Below are 14,106 nucleotides of genomic sequence, written 5' to 3' on the forward strand. Positions count from 1 at the left end.
CTTGAATAACAGAAATGGTTAGGGGCGCTTGATCAAAGGTACCGTCAAGTGGTCGTGGGTAAAGTGGGGCCAGACTCGCCGCTTCAGTCTCTTGGCGACTGATACGCGTGACGTTCTCTTGAAATGGTTGTGTGGCTGTAAGATAGGAGCAAGAGGATGTGGCAGGCTTGTTTGGGAGCCGGGAAAACTATGGGACGACGCGGCAGCTTTTAGCTACCTCGAAGCGTTGAAGCGACGGCATTCTTTGACGATGGCTTCGACAGTAGAAACATTGTTATAGACAAGCAAATTGAAGGCATCGTCCGCGATTTCTTTTAGTATATCGTCTACCTTATCAACCTCCGTCATATGCTCGTTGACTTTCTGGCAAAGCGCGAGAACTTCCTGTATGTAGGAGACATACGATTCGGTCGTCGACTGGATACAGGTGGCAAGGTCTTTATGCGCAGCCCGTTGGTGACCTGATGGGTTGCCAAATAGGTCGCGAAGCCTTTCTTTGAAAATGTCCCAGCTGGAGAGCTTGGCCTTGTGGTTGTGAAACTAGACACACGGTGTCCCGTCCAGATAAAAGAACACATTGGCAAGCATGATGGTAGGGTCCCAGTGGTGGCTTTGGCTAACACGCTGAGCCAGTCGTCGACGTCAACGCCATGTTGGGCGGAGAATGTCCCAAGGTCACGGAGACTGGGAACCGTAACGTACGTTGTGGTAGGCGCTGCATGTGTAGGTGGCGACGGGGTTGTTCCAATGGAAGTCATGACTGAGAAGACGACGGTGCAGCCGCTTCGGAGCTCCGTGACAAGGACGGGGAAGGTTCCACCTCCACCACAATGTTATGCGAAGGACGAGTCAATTAAACGAGAAATTATTTACAGATTATATTTACAGCAGTGGTTGCAGCGCTGACCGGTTGGATTCACAGCGCGGGCCCAGTTCATTCTTCCTCCCCTTTGCTCGAGTGATGGCGCCCGCGTGCCTCGTTCAAACGACCAAATACAACACCCGTGTAGCAATATCCTGCGTGTTCTAAAGGTCAGAGTTGTTCTTATCGGCAGGATGTTAACATCCTTCCGTCGGGATCATTAGCTGGCGGCCGCGCAGGGAGTCATGTTTCGCGTGGCAAGATGGCTGGTAGTCGACCTCGGCATCGTGCTGGGACTAGTTCTTATAGTTAATGTTTTCTTTTATATCTAAAGAAATTTTATACAGAGAAAGATTATATTTACTGGAATATTGCACAGGTCCTTTTCATTGAAAATGTATACAGTGGAATCTCGATGATACGATCACGGCTAATACGAATTTCCGGATGATACGAATTTTTCTGTGATCCCGGCCAAGCCCCATTACTTTGCAACGTGCTAGAGTACGTTTGTTACGAATCGATTTTCGACCTGTGTCGGTTGATACGAATAAACGCCGCCCCACCGACGGCCGAGAAAGAGAACAGCGTGCTGTCACGCATTTTCTCCCTTTCTCTTTTGATGCGGAGGCGCGGACGCGGCGCCGGACAGCGCGGAGGCCGCGACTGGGCGCGAAGAATTTGAAGCGGTGGCACTTTTCTTACTTTCGTGCTTTTCCCCCTTTTCGGCGGCCGCCCATCGGACTCCGGCTGCTGTGCTTCGGGCCGCGTTCTTTGTGTTTGCGCCATTTTGCCTAGTCGCAGCGAGCTATGTCTACCAAGATACGATCTCGGCTGATTCGCGCGGTCGTACGCCAAGGCGCGGGAGCCTCCGTCAGCACGTCTTCCGTCGACTGCGTTATCGGTGCCGATGGCACAGGGTGATTGTCGGTTTCGCTGCTGTAGTCATACGGTGCAAGATAGCGCGGCACGTAATCCGCGGTGCGAGGTAGCGCGGCACGTTCAGTAGGCTGCTCCTCCGCTTCTCCCACTAATCGCCGTATTTTTCTTGCCGTAGGAGGCTTGCGCTTCCGTATTCCGAAGGCGTGCTTCGTCCAAAATTTTTTCTCCAACGAGCGACGATCCATCACTAACCTGGGAGCTCTCAGTAATCCGAATTCTGCGTGTCAAGTGAAGACGCCGGCGTAGTTTACAAAGCAGACAACTGCGGTTGCCATCTTGCCCCTGCCACAGCAGCAACCAGTGGAGAGACGCCTTTCAGCACGGCAGCCAATCGGAGGCTGCTTTCATCGGAGGGTCCGTGTGACTACCTATCGCAGACCCCCGCTTCTTTTGAGTTTGCACTTTTGAGTACACTATAGCTTGCGCGTTTGTTACAAGATGGCGACGACGGACGAATTGAGAAGTGGAACGGCGAAACTTTGAGCTTTTGAACGATACCAAGATGGCGGCGCTTGGTTAAATAAATAAACGAATAAATATTTTTCGGCCACTTTTAGTGCGTTTTCAGCCAAACCGTTTTGATACAGCCTAGATTAGGCGTTGCAGATACCGAAACGCATGGTTTTGAAAAATAAATTTTTCTCACGATTTTCGCGATCTGATGCTCTCATCCCCCCATAATTTAGCTAGTTTCAATTGTGTTTCGATGATACAAATTTCGGCTAATACGAATGTTTTTCCTGTCCCCGTGAGATTCGTATCATCGAGATTCCACTGTATTCTGAAATTTTTTTTAAGGTCCTTCTGTGCGGTGCAACAATGACGTATTTATATAACTCTTTTTTTTATACAAAGCACTTGTTTACATTTTTTTCTTCTTTAAGTTCTTTTTAATAAACATGTTGTTTAGTAATACTAGTACCAGAAGAGAATTTCTTCCTTTTCAATTTGATAATATACTTTTTGGTATCAAGCATGCCCTGTGATACGAGAAAAAGTACTATTTACGAGACTACCCAAAGGCTGGTGCTTTTCCCGCTGGCAGGAAAGTGTTAAAGGGCCCCCACAGTATCTTTCTGAAGGTGCGAAATATATCTGGTAATAAAGGGCATCGCCTGACAACTTTTTGCAACAAAAGCTTTTTTGGGTGCATTTCATATGATATCAGAGTCATTAAAGTTTAGCCTCTGCCAGGTCATTATGGCCTCCCACTTTTTTATTTTTTCTTTCATTCCCAGTGTGTATTCTGGATGCAATGGCAGTGCAAAAGAGCGCTTGTGATAGCCTTGTCCTAATGCAGAGTTTTAGTATCGCTGCAATGGTGTTATTGCTTTCCACTAGACAGCACTACTGTTAGTTTCTGTTTTGTTTTCACCAAACTATACCTGTAGCTTTCTGTATGTCTTGGATGATTTTGAATAAAATGCCTAGTTACCATTGCCTAACATTATTTTCAGGCCACCAAATTCCTTCTTTCAGAGGTGCGTTACTCTAGCATAGCCCAAGGAAACATGCATGAAACTTTGTACTAAGAAATGAGCACAACCTGGCCTGTGTGTAGACATTTCCACAGCGCTCGCACTGATTTCACGACTGCAGAAGGCACCATGGCATGCAAAAACCTGAGGGGATAAACCAAGGGCGAAATATTAGTAATAAAGGCGTTTGGTATGGAGGAGGCAGCGCAACTTAAGCAAAGGACTGCAGCTCATAATTTGAATTAGGTACATCTTTTAATGCACTCTGAGCTGGTTGACATTTTTAGGATGCACTATTTACCTTTTGACAATAATAGCTTTACCCGCCGTGGTAGCCAAGTGGCTATGGCATTGTGCTGCAGAGCTCAAGGTCGCGAGTTCAATCCTGGCCGTGGCAACCACATTGCAATGACAGCAGAATGCACAAATGCCTGTGTATTACTTTGAGAAAGAAAAAAAAATTAAAGAAGCACTTTAAAACACGTAAACCCACACTAAACACATAAAGCTGCAGAATTTAATTTTTTTTTTACAATAATAGCTTTACAAAAAATACTTTTTCTGCCCTTGCCATGGGCACTGATTGGTCATGATGTCTTCCAATGTTCTGCATGGCGCTTTCTACAGTGTCATACTAATGAAAGGTGGTAGGGATTTCAATACATTGCACGTGGGGGCAAGCAGCCTTTTGAGTGAAATTGTTGACTGCATGTGTGTGAATATTCATTGGTTCAGGTGTCCATGACAATATTTCTTAGCAATTTGGCAGAATTATTTACCATGTTCAAGGAGTATTGCAGCGCCTTTCTGGTAAAGCGTAGTGGTTATGCAAATAGCCACAATAAGTCGTCGGACCATGGATGCAAGGCTCTTTTAACTTTCCTTCAGGTCACTGGCCTGAACTAGATTACTGTGACCTTCTTTACATGTGCCTAACTGTGTATGTTCTGCACGTGTGCTGCGTTCCTCGCTTGTTATCTTATACAGTGTCGTATTCATTGAGGATAGTGTGCTAGCAGAGCCCATTTCTCTGCAAGGAAAAGCTTTACAATGAAGGTTTCACACTTTTGGGCATGTATAAATTGTTGGCTACACCAGCCATTGTGCATAAAGATCAACAGAGATTTAGATTGGGGTTGTTAGTACATATGTGGGTTTGCTTTTGCCACTAACAGAATTTCTGCAATTGGAAGGCAAAGCTTCCAGTTAAAAATTTTGTAAGATTGTCATAGTTATGTCTCCTTTATGTTTTAACCAGTAGAATCATATATGTAATCAGCAACAAGGAGAAACATGTAATATAACTCTATACAGGGGAATCTCGTTGATACGTTCATATGTTGATAGTGAATAATTCGAAAATCGTATAATCCAACGTATTATCCAACCAAATCGTATTATCGGGGAAAGAAGAAAAATTTATCATCCCGAAAAACGTATTATGCAGAATCGTATCAACAAGGTTCCGTTGTACTTTCTTTGGTTTCTATTGTAAACCTGTTTATTTCAATTCTAGAACACTTGACAATGGACTCCAGGCAGGCCAACTGCGTTGTGAGCTCAGAGTTACCGATGGCACCATTTTGCCAGCCTTGTCTTCGCTTGCTCACGAGGCGCCAGTATACAATACTTCGCCCCTCTAGTGAACACTAAGCACATTTCATGGAATTCACCGATGTGATGTTCAAATGCTTAGTCGCTCTGGTGCCTTGAGCACATGACCATAGCGACTGCGCTGCCGGAAGTCTGCTTCAGGAGACGAATCCTGAACCGCACCAGGAGAAGCCTCATTGTCATAGAAGCAGCGTGGGCATCTTCTGTTGAGCACTCGGCTTCTGAATTTCGTGTAGGCCATGTAGTAGTGAGGTCGGTGTCTTCGAGGGATTTGTAACTGGAAAAGAATAATACAATGGTTCCGGAATGAACCTTCCAATGTCCGTAGGCTTTCTTTTGATGAGATCCACGGGACGTCCCTGCCGCCTGTCATCCTCGGTCTTCGTTGCAAACGACCTCTTGCTGCGCTCTAGAACTATTACAGCAGGTAGCCATGTGGCATGGTTCAGGAGTTTCTTGATCCAGAATTTATCACCTTGTGCATAGCCTGTTCTCATGTCCTCCACCCTCCCCTTTACGGTGTAATTCCTAAGTTGTAACCTACGCATCCAGATGAGATGGAAGCTGCCTACCCAATAATAATTCCGCTAGCGAAACTGTGTTGTAGTGTGTAGCGTCGTATGCTGCTTAAACAAAAACGGCGACAGACAGCAAAACGACTACCATCATTCAGTTTCTTGAGTGCCATCTTCATTTATTCCACCATCCTTTCCGCTTGTCTGTCTCCGGAGGGTATGGAGCCATTATGTGCTTGATTCTATTTAACCTTTTGAGGGTAAATTTTTTTCTCCCAGATGCGACTCCCAGGGTCGATCTTTTTTATTGCAGATTTAAAATCTTCAGAAAAGATTTCAATTTCAAAAAACATTTACTGCAATTTTTTTACAGTGACCCTGAAGTGACAAACATTTTTTTTCTGTAGGTAAACATGCACTGTTTATTCATGAATACAGATGGGCTTGCATAAATACATAATAAAAAAGTAGGAACACTGATATAGATATATTCTGATTCGGGGGCACTTGGGTAGTAGTCCGCATTGGAGGAATTGCCGCTTGACTCACTTGCAGCAGAGCAACCAGCATGCACACCCATAGCGTAATCGAACCGTGTATTTGAGTACAAGCAAGAAAACTCGATGGTTATGAGCCTGTCAAAAAAAACCAAATGAGTCAGAAACTTGCAGTAATCCATCGTTCCATCACCAATGAATACCTCTCGAGAAAAGTAATGCAGGCATGGCAGCATTGTTCGTATACAGCGGTATAGTTTGTATATTCCAGCGCCCGCCTTCAAGAAAAAAATTCCTACAAGCAAGAAATTTCTTGTATCCACACAGGTTGGCAGCACTTGCTGGACAACAAAAAGTAAAGAAAAAAAATTACACGCAGAATCTTCTGTGGGAGTTATCTAAACGATGCATCAGCATTCGCTACTAATCACCTGCTGTTTCGTCATCGGATGCTGTGGTTGGTATAATTGCAAAAAACACCGCAAAAGAATCATGAAACAGAGAAGCCGGTTGCAACACCGAAATGCTAACTAAGACTAGCATGAGACAAGGAAGAAGAGGCAAGTAGTAGCAATGTTCACTCATCTTATATGATGGTGTGTTTGGATGATGCCACTGCTTTGTGGAAAATGAGCACTGACCAATGCGTGCTGTAGTAAGCGACGTAATTGAGCAGTGTCACGTTTGGTAGACCTTGTACATAGACGGGGTCGATGACTCTGCCTCTTCTCGATGTGAACCATTATCAACCGTGATTAACTATACTCTGGTGGCGACTGCCTTTGGCGCAGCCGTGTGGGCCCTATCTTGAAACCAATCTGCGATGGCGACTGAGTGCACAGAGTGCTGATAGCTTCGTGAGCACTGTGTTCTCGCCACTGAAGCGAGAGGCAGCACGAAGGTGAATTTGCTCGCTGCCGCGAGCTCTATCTTGAAACCGCTCGTCTTACGTGATGGACGAACGGATGGGTTTTTTTGTTGGGTAAGCATAAAAATGCTTACACATTTAAAATTCATGCGTTCTTCAAACATACGGAAGGTGCTGTAAATATATGGCATCAACCATTTGTGACTTGTTTGTAGATAGTTTGGGACTATTTACGTCTTTGACCCTCAAAGGGTTAAAGTGAAGACTGGTACTCCGAGCACCACTTCCTCAAGAACCAGTTCGGAACTCTGTGCAGTGTTTCAAACGACAGCATCTGCGGCTTCGACCAGAGGCATAGCGTCTCAAAACTGTAGCTGTCATGAGGGAAGAATGCAAGAACACTCCCCTTTCCACTGTGTCACCTTGCAATATCGTGGCGTACTTTACAATACAGTGAAATCTTGATGATACGAATCTCACGGGGTCACGAAAGAAATTTGTATTAGCCGAAATTCGTATCATCGAAACACAATTAAAACTAGCTAAATTAAAGAGTCGAGAGGTGAACTCACTCAGGCACACGTACGTAAAAGCATTTACAGTATAGACCACTTATAACAGTGCAGAACTTATATAGTGCAGAACTGGCTACAACACGGCCTTTTCCGACTCCCGTTTACCCTCCCATAGAACTCCATGTATACGCATGCCGCTTACAGTGCAGCCGCGTGAGACGAAATTGCGGCTTCTGCGGGAAAATCTCACCGACAAGGGTGGTAGCGAGCACGAGGTGCGCCAACCGATGGGAGAGGAGATCAGCGAGGGCGATGCGGAGGAGGAGCATGAGACGTGGAGCACGAGTCCAAGGGCGATAAAGTCGTCACCACGCGCCGTATGTGCGAGCGAAAGCACGTGGGGGACGCGCGCCTTCACGGACAGTGAACGCACAGCGGAGAGCAAACGCGACTTCCGTTGTGTGAAAGGCCGTGGGGGTATGGAAGGGAGGGGGGGAGGGCGACGCTGTCCTGCGGCGCCAAATGCTTGCAACCGAGCGCAAGGGTGACTGGCGACGCAATCTCCCCACGCGAAAGGAGCAAAGCGGGAAGGTAGCGTGGGAGGGAGTGGGGGGGGGGGGGGGGGGGCTTCTACTCTGCCAACAAATGCGTTCTTGTACTTTGCGCCTGTGCCGGCTGTCGGTGTTGTCGCGCGCACCATATCTTGAAAGCGATCTGCACACGGCTTTGACCTTTGTATGCGCTGTGCTTACGCCGCTCAGTTTCCATTGAAGCGATAGACAGCACGAACCTTCGCTTGCTGCTGCGGCCGAAGAGACAAGAAGAAAAGCACAAAAGCAACAAAAGCACCACCGCTTCAAACTCCTCGCGCCCAGTCGCGGCTTCCGCTCTGCGCTGTCCGGCGCCACGTCCACGCCTCCGCACCAAAAGAGAAAGGGAAAACGCGCGACTGCGCGCTGTTCTCTTTCTCGGCCATCAGTGGGGCGGCGTTTATTCGTATCAACTGACGCAGGTCGAGCATCGATTCGTAACAACCGTTCTCTAGCACGTTGCAAAGTAATGGGGCTCGGCCGGGACCGCAGAAAAATTCGTATCATCCGGAAATTCGTATTAGCCGTGATCGTATCATCGAGATTCCACTGTACCACCGGTATCACCAGAACCACCGCATGGTGGCGTAGTAGTACCGTGTCATGGCGCGGTTTTTACACTGTATAATACTGCACTCTGGGATCGTCCCACGAAAACGGTTAGACACTCACAAGAAATTGTGGTTACTTCCCAAAGAAAGCTAGATGCTTTAAATAAAAGATCAAGCCGGTCTACTTTCCTGATTTTTCTCACCCATGGCATAACGAGGGTCTTGACTCAGGCAGCCTTAAGGTATAAGGTATAGCATACGAAAGTTTATTGGCCAGTTGCCTGCTCCTAAGTTCGCATACTATGTGACACATATGGTTGAAAGAAATGTTCTGCATCTACCACCATGGTCATGAGCAGCACTAGCTAATACTCCCAGTGCTAAATTTAACACACTTACAGGCATACACTAATCTAGAAAGTTGGGGTGGGGCCCATCTGCCACTACAGTGGAATCTCGATGATACGAATCACACGGGGTTGCGAAAAATATTTGTATTCGCCGAAATTAGTATCATCAAAACAAAACTTGCTAAATTATGGGGGGACGGGGGGGGATCAGATCGCGAAAATCACGAGAAAAATCGATTTTTGAAAACCACGCGTTTGGGTTTCTGCAACGCCTAATCTATGCTGTATCAAATTGGTTTGGCTGAAAACGCACTAAAAGTGCCCGACAAGGTTTAATTTGTCAGTGCGCAGGGTGAGAAAACAGCTTTAAATCGCGCAAGATCACCGCAGTTCACGGAGACATATCTCGTATCTCCCGCCACCGAGCGCCGCCATCTTGGTATCGTTCGAAAGCTCAAAGTTTCGCCGTTCCACTTCTGAATTCGTCCGTCGTCGCCATCTTGTAACAAACGCACAAACACAAAAGAAGCGCAGGTCTGCTACAGGTAGTCACACGTGCCCTCCGATGAAAGCGGGCCTCCGATTAGCTGCTGTGCTGAAAGGCGTCTCTCCATTGGTTGCTGCTGCGGCAGGGGCAAGATGGCAACCGCAGTTCTCTGGTTCGTAAACCACGCCGGCGTCTTCACTTGACACGCAGAATTCGGATTACTAAGAGCTCCCAGGTTAGTGATGGATCGTCGCTCGTTGGCGAATAAACTTTGGACGAAGCACGCCTTCGGAATACGGAAGCGCAAGCCTCCTACGGCCAGAAAAATACGGCGATTAGCGAGAGAAGCGGAGGAGCACCCGACTGAACGAGCGCAACCTTGCACCTTGGATTATGTGCCGCGCTATCTTGCACCGTGTGACTCCAGCAGCAAAACTGACAATCACCCTGTGCCATCGGCACCGATAACGCAGCCGACGGAAGACACACCAACGGAGGCTCCCATGCCTCGGCGTACGGCCGCGCGAATCAGCCGAGATCGTATCTCGGTAGACATAGCTCACTGCGACTAGGCAAAATGGCGCAAACACAAAGAACGCGGCCCGAAGCACGGCAGCCACTCCGTCCGATGGCACGCGGAAAAGGAGGAAAAGCTACAAAAGCGCCACCGCTTCAAACTCTTCGCACCTAGTCGCGGCCTCCGCGGTGTCCGGCGCCGCATCCGCGCCTCCGCACCAAAAGAGAAAGGGAGAAAGTGCGTGACTGCGTGCTGTTCTCTTTCCGCGGCCGTCGGTGGGGCGGCGTTTATTCGTATCAACCGACACGGGTCGAAAATCCATTTTCGAGCACGTTGCAAAGTACTGAGGCTCGGCCGGGACCGCAGGAAAATTCGTATCATCCGGAAATTCGTATTAGCCGTGATCGTATCATCGAGATTCCACTGTATAGCTCGATTGGTAGAGTGTCGCATGTATCATGCAGAGGTTGTGGGTTAAAATCCCACTGGCAGCAAGCTGTCTTTTCTTCCACTTTTTTCCTTTTCTTTAGTAACTACATTTGAACCTCGACATAACGAAGTTGTACTTGCAGTGAAAAAATTCGTTATATTGCAAATTTCATCAATTTGAGTTTTTGTTAATTCAGTAAAACTAAGATCGGGAAACAAAAATAATTCGTTACATCGTGGATTTCATTCATTCGAGGTTCGTTATATCCAGGTGTGACTGTATACATTTAATTTTTACAGCGAAGCTGTATATTACTCAGATCCCGGGATTTCCTTGTCTCCGTCGACAGAACAGACAACAGTAAACCATTTCACGAATTAAAATGAAAAGTGCCTACTGTATTTACTCGCATAATAAACATGCTTTTTGCTGAAAAATATGCACAAAGTTGGGAGATGCGTTCATTATGCAGGGTAAAATTTTGAGCAGTTTTTTTTTCCGCGGCCATCTATTAAAAAAGTCACAGTTTTGCCTGAAACACTAGCTTCGTATAGCTGTCACTTCGTATAGACAGCTATATGAAGTGAGGATAGTAGTTTTATCCGCTGTATAAACTTGTAAACATTCGCTAACTATGTAGATTATCAAGCATGGTGTCAGCGCGCACAAGCAAACGTGAACACATCACACTAGATTACCACAGACACTCGCTGTCAAGAAGCTTATCTGAGCAAGCACGGAAGCAACAGCAAGCGAAGTGACCTTCGTGCCGTGTATCGCTTCAACACGAACTGAGCAGCGAGAACAGAGTACACACAAACATATACTGCTGTCGCACCTAGACTCAGTTACCGACGCAGATTGCTTGCAAGATAGGGCGTGCGTGACTGTGCAATGCGCAGTCGCTGCACCCCCTCACTCCCCTTTCCCCAGCGCCATGTGCACGACGGAATACGGCGCATTTCCTCCCTGCTTTCCTCCCTTGAATGCGGGAGATTGAGCCACAATCGTCGGCACCAACGGCAAAAATGCGCCTGGAGTGTCCATGTGATTGCTATGGCAATAAAAGTAGGAGACGCACGGTACAATATGGCGTCCGATACAATCGTACCCACCGGGCACCATATCAGACACCGAATCGTACTGTGTCTCGCCTACTTCACGGCAGCAAGTTCAGGATGCGATCATTATGCAAGGAAAAAGAAAAAATGCACTTGATTGCAAAAGGGGGGGGGGGGTTGCGTTCATTACACGAGTGCACTCATTATGCGATTAAACACGGTATCTTCAATGGAATTACACATGCAAGACACACCCCAGTATTCGTTTCAGTAAAGAAGAGCACAAAACAAGTGTCAAAATCACATGATAGATGATAAGGCGCATTCGAGCAATGCGAAGCACCTACCGTTTGCCACATGTGTTCCCAGTAAAGATTATGGTGGCATAAGCTGCAGTTGCCGGGAAGCGGCAACTGTAGCATACGAAGCAGGGAGTGACGTCACTGCACTTTCATCATCATCGTCAGCCTATATTTATGTCCACGGCAGGACGAAGGCCTCTCCCTGCGATCTCCAATTACCCCTGTCTTGCACTAGCATATTCCAACTTGCACTTTCATATGATATGTAAAAGGAAAACCCGCCTAGCAACTGATTATATTTGTGTTGTGATAGGGCTTTGGGCATGTTGCATTGGTCTATCAGATCAGGTGATACCACAGCTTTGCTGGCCAACCACGTTTACAGCGTGGATTGGAGCCCAATTTAAAAAAAATTGTTTATATCTCTTATACTTCTCCTTGGCTTCATGTGGTTATTACTAACAAAAAAAATTATGCCGTAACTCCACTGGAGTTGTCTAAGTATGCGTAAGCATTGTGCCACAGTTGCTCATCTCCATGTAGCGTGGTGTCATTATCAATTTTATCAAACTTGATCTGACCAGTATAAACCCTTATCAACCCTTATTGGTCGTTATCAATCTTTCTGGACTAGATCCGACCTTCATTAACCCTTATCGGTCCTTATGAACCTTATCGGACTTGATCCGACCCTTATCAACCTTATAAAAATTTCTCCGACCATTATATAAGCCCTTATTGCTCTTTAGCAGCTTATCCATCCTCGTAGAACCATTATCAACTGGGATGAGACCTATATAACCCTTCATCACTCCTTATCATCCTTGTCAACTCACTGACTCTTTCTCTGTCTGTGTTGCGCGACGTGAAGCACTTGAGTCTTCAGAGATCAGTGGCATTTCGGTCGGTGAAGGAATTCGCCAATGAAAGGCACATTCCTTAACCACCGAAACGCTTTGGGGACGTAGCATGTTTAGCATTAAATTTTCGCAAAATCTACAATGTCTACAATGTGTACAATGCTCCAAGTCAGCTCAACATGTAGTCCTAGAGATGGCCTTTATTCCGCCATCGCCAAATCTTTTAACGAAGCTTTCATAGAAACTTCTCCTTTGACATTTGTTTTGTTCGGCCGCTACAACCAATACCTCCTTTACTAGATGCCCGCCGCGTCGCTCGCTTTCCCATTGGGGTGGCGGTTCCCTTAATTCTGCATGAATATGTTAGGCGGCGCTCGTTGCCTTTTCAACTTCCGGCGGTGGCAGCAGCGGCGGTCGAATACTTCCGCCGGCGCGTTGATAGCGCCTGCTGCCTCCGAGACGGTAAGAGATGCTATAGTAATCTCAGAGGCCGCAGCACGTGATCTAGGTTGCAGGCATGCACCACAAGCAGCGCTCGTTGCCTTTTCGCGGAGACGAAAAAAGGGAGAGGGCAAGGAACCGGCTTTATCGAACCACGCGGCAGGCATCTAGTAAAGGACACATTGGTACAACACATTCATATGGTTTAGATATATTCGCCTTCTACAAGTGTGCCTGTTTAGCCCAATGGGTAAGACACTCGGCTTCTGAGAATGGGATCACAGGTTCAAAACCGGCCACCGCCAATGTTTTTCCTTTCGAACCTATTCTATTTTTATGCAATAATTTCTTTATAGCAATTCATCTTATGTGACAGACAAAGATGAAGGGTTTCCTTGTTGGGTGGTCATAGAAATGCTTACACATTTAAAATCAGGTCTGTCAGTTCCTCTGACCATTCTTGCGCATCTTACTGTGTTTTGAGCTAGTAAAGTCTTGTTTTGATGTTGCAGTTCTGTGTTGACACATCCTTGCTGGGCTCACGCAGACTCAAATTTAATACACAGCTGTAAAACACATAATTTTGTTACTTACGCTGCATGACTGACACAACATCAGACAGAAAGCATGTTGCGCATGTTACTTTTCAGGAAACCAGTGGCGCGATCGGAAATCTTTGTTCATTTCGCATTCTGTTTAGTTGCTGCAATGCCACAAAGTGGCAGTATGCAAAATTTGTGACAGCGGAAGGGAGGGAGCAGCCAGTCGGCAAGTGATGTGCTCCCCGAACGACAAACGTCCAGGGAGTTCGTTGTTTTTGGTGACGTCAAAATGACGACATGCTCCTGTCAATCATTTTGATTACGAGCACATTGTCTGCTAGGAGCAGCACCCAACGAGAGATGTGAAGTTCAAGCGGTCATCCGCTCGCTACGAGACCGCCTTCACATGGCACGTGTGGTGGATTGGATTGGATCCAAACGGCGGCTGCGGCTACGGAATGGTGCACCGCTTGCCGACTGGCTGCTCTCTCCCTCCCGTTCGAAAAAAGTTTGCTTACTGCCACTTTGGGATGTTGCAGCAACTGAACAAAACGCGTTTGAAACCAATATCTCCGATCGCGCCCCAGGCACATCGTTGACAAAATCATGGTGAATCTACATGGAATAGACAGCTTCTTTATTGCTGTAGTATTAGACCATGCTTCTTTCCACTTTTTATTTTGT

The 14,106-nt window shown here is 46.7% G+C and overlaps 1 protein-coding gene across 1 annotated transcript in view; it reads left to right on the plus strand.

The window, feature by feature from the left end:
* LOC119441976 (ribonuclease P protein subunit p30-like) overlaps nt 1-14,106 on the plus strand; it is a 51,860-nt gene that overhangs the window by 17,203 nt on the left and 20,551 nt on the right. The gene's annotated exons all lie outside the window — the stretch shown is intronic.

Source organism: Dermacentor silvarum, chromosome 2 (genome assembly GCF_013339745.2).
Source record: "Dermacentor silvarum isolate Dsil-2018 chromosome 2, BIME_Dsil_1.4, whole genome shotgun sequence".
In the NCBI taxonomy this organism is placed as follows: Eukaryota; Metazoa; Arthropoda; class Arachnida; order Ixodida; family Ixodidae; genus Dermacentor; species Dermacentor silvarum.